The sequence below is a fragment of the Pinus tabuliformis genome, chromosome 7, assembly GCF_031772625.1.
Source record: "Pinus tabuliformis cultivar Carrire ecotype Pingquan chromosome 7, CPIR1, whole genome shotgun sequence".
Lineage (NCBI taxonomy): Eukaryota > Viridiplantae > Streptophyta > Pinopsida > Pinales > Pinaceae > Pinus > Pinus tabuliformis.
The window spans coordinates 1828193412-1828197256 of record NC_142293.1 but is presented as its reverse complement, the minus strand read 5'-3'; positions in this window follow the sequence as shown (position 1 = coordinate 1828197256).

Below are 3845 nucleotides of genomic sequence, written 5' to 3'. Positions count from 1 at the left end.
GAGAACTTAACACTGAAAAGCTTGATAATTGGATAAGACAAGTTGAAGTGTATTGCAGGGTGCAGAAAGTTGTTTCAGAAAGGAAGAAGATCCAATTTTCTAGCCTTTGACGTGGAGGAACCGCATTTGTATGGTGGGAAGGAAAGACACAAGTAGATCTCCAAAAGAATGGTAAAATCATTTCAACTTGGAATGAATTTGTTTCTTCTATTAAAAATAAATTTTATCCTTTGGATTATATACAACAAGAAATGATGATTTGGCAAACACTATGTCAATTAAAAGGTCAAAGTGTTCAAAGTTATACTCAAGAATTCCGTAAGAGAGCTTTAACATTAGGCATATCATTGGACTCACTAGAGACATTTTTGAAATACATAGGTGGTCTTCATAGTAATTTTAGGCATACCATACTTATGTTTAATCCAACTAGTTTAGATGATGTATTGGTTCAAGCAACTCATCTAGAAGCTAGAGGAAAAAATGTAACTGAAGATGTTGGAAAATCATCCAAACCTATTGAAAGAAATAATAAATGAAAGAAGAAACTTAAATGGAAGGAGAAGAAAAAACACGTTGTGGAGAAAGATAAACCTTCATGCACTCATTGTAAGAAGGAAGGACATGATGAGGCACACTGCTAGTCATTGCATCCAGAATTGAAGCCTAAGAAGTTTGGGAGTAAAGAGTGGAAGAATGTTGCTGCTATTCAAAAGGACTTGGGATCACATTCAGGTGACAAGACAACGGTTACAACTACATGTATAAACGGTAAAGATTCTAAAGAATCTACAAGTACTTCTTTGCATTCTACTGATAATGATAATGATGAGAGGAAAAGAAATGAGCTATTTCACATTAGAGACATTTCCAAGCATACTAAGATTGATACTTTATTTGATAGTGAGTCACAAATTAATTTGATTTCTGAAGCAATTGTAAAGAAGTTGGGTCTAGAAACAAAACCTCATAAAAAGCCATATCCATTAGGTTGGGTGTGTGATAAAACTAAGCTACAAGTGACGAAACAATGTAAACTTTGTTTTGCTATTGGGTCAAAGTTTGTAGATGAGGTTGAGTTAGACATAGTCCCATTAGACATATGTGGAATTGTATTAGGAAGTCCATACTTGTATGATAGAAATGCTATCTTATATCGAACTGAAAATAAGTATCAACTCACTAAGGATGGAATTGAATATGTTGTAAGGGCTCATAAACTCAAAGATAATTTCTCTCTCATAAATTCAGGACAGATGAAAGGAGTTGTAAATTCAAGTAAACAATTTTTACTTATGATTATAAAAGCAAAGGATATTGATAACTCCGATGCTTTCCAAGGCTGTAATACTAAACAGAAAGTAGTTCTAGTTAAAGTTGTTTCCAATTATGATATTATATTTCAAGAGCCTAAAGGGCTTCCACCCAAGAAAGAGATAGAACATGAGATTTATTTGCAGCAAGATGCTCCACTATCTAACATTGGTATGTACAAGTTATCATCTCTAGAGAATGCAGAGATAAAGAAGCAGGTACAGGAGTTGCTCGATCAAGGGTTTATTAGACCAAGCACATCACCGTGCGGATCACCTATTGTATTAGTGCAAAAGAAAGATGGTTCGTGGAGAATGTGTATTGATTTTAGAGCATTAAATAAAATCACAATAAAGAATCATTATCCTCTTCCTCATATTGATTATTTGTTAGATCATTTAAGAGATGCAGTTTACTTCTCTAAATTGGACTTGCGAAGCGGCTACCATCAGATCAGAGTTGGAGAACAGGATGTATAGAAGACTTCTTTCAAACCAAAGCAAGGACTCTATGAATATATGGTTATGCCTTTTGACTTAACTAACACTCCAGCTACATTCATGCCAGTCATGAATGATGTATTTAGGCCATTCATTGATGATTTTGTAATAATATATTTAGATGATATTCTTGTTTTTAGTAGAACATGGGATGAACATGTAAAGTAGATTTTAGATGTTTTGAAAAGAGAAAATCTCTATGTAAAACTGTGAGAATGTGAATTTGGCAAAACATCTTTGAATTATTAGGGTTATATTGTAGGGTTTGGTGAATTGAAGATAGATCCCTCTAAGGTTGAAGTCATTGTAAATTGGCGTAAGCCCAATACTGCTATAGAAGTTAGAAGTTTCTTAGGGGCAGCACAATATTAGAGAAAGTTTATTGCTAACTTTTCTTTGGTTGCATCTCCTTTACATGCTTTGACAAGTGTGAAATAGGTGTTTCAGTAGGGAGGCAAATAGTAGAGAGCCTTCGACACATTGAAAGAAAAGACTAGTACAACGCTAATACTAGCATTTCCAAATCTTCAACATCCATTTGAGATTGAGATATATGCAAGTGAATATGCCATGGGGGCAGTGTTGATGCAGCAAATAAAGCCTATATGCTTTCATTTTGAGACATTCACATCAACAATAGTTAACTATCCTATATATGATAAGGAATTATATGCATTAGTTTAGAGTGTTAAAAAGTGGAAACATTAAATAATGGGTAAAGAAACAATCATACACACATATCATCAACCACTTCAATATTTACACTCACAAAATAAATTGCAACAACCAAGAAACTATCGGTGGATGGGTTTTCTATAGCAATTTAATCTTGTTATTAGATATAAGAAGGGCATACATAATAAGGTTGCAGACATGTTATCAAGACCAATTATAAATGCATCCACAATACTTAAGCATAATTAAGTAATTCATGAAAGTTACATTGAACAATATGCTCAAGACAAATTTTAACGATGTATATGCAACTTTAAGTCATGGAAAGCAGGTAGAAGAATTGGATTATTTCATAAAGGACAAAATCTTATATCATTTGGGAAAGTTATGCGTTCCACAAACTGAAAGAGTTGATATAATTCGAGAAGCACATATTTCTCTCATATCAGGCCATTTTGGTGTAAGTAAAACAGTTGCACAATTACAAAGATTCTTCTATTGGCCATGGATGAATGAGACAGTTTCTAGATATATTAAAGGATGTACTATGTGTGCTACAAGCAAGCCAAGTAATAGAAAATTAGTCTTGTATACTCCACTTCCAATTCCTTCTCATCCTTGGGAAAGTGTGTCCATGGATTTTTTTGGTGGATTGCCAAAGTCTAGAAAGAGTCATGATTATTTGTATGTAGTTGTGGATAGGTTCAGTAAGATGTGTATTTTTATACCATGTAATAAACAGGTCACCGCTGAACAAGATGCAAAGTTGTTCTTTCAAAATGTATGGGTTCTTTTTGGGTTACCCACTTCTATTGTATCCGATCGAGATTCTCTATTTTTCGGGAAATTTTGGTCAAGTCTATGGGAGTTAATGGACACAAAGTTAAAGAAGAGCACGACATTTCATCCACAAACAGATGGTCAGATAGAGCTGGTAGAAAGCATCCAAAACTTTGGGATGAGCATTTGTGTTATGTGCAACATGCTTACAACCATGCAAAACATTATTCTACTAAGAGATCTCCTTTTGAGACTTGTTTTGGTTTTATACCAAAGCCTTCCTTGGATTTTGTCTTTGGTAAAGACATAGCAGTTGATGGACACAGTGATGTGGACAAAGCAACCAAGTTCATTTAACAAATCCAGGAAATTCACCAGGCAGTACAGGAATAACTGGAAAGAAGCCAAGCAAAGTATAAAGGGCGACATGACAAGCATCGAGTTGAGCATAGTTTTCAAGTTGGTGATCAAGTCTGGTTGTACATTGGCAAAGAAATATTGCAAGGGGAAGATAAAAATTTGAAACTAATTAGATATGGTCCTTTCAAAATACTTGACAAAATTTGTGAAAATGCT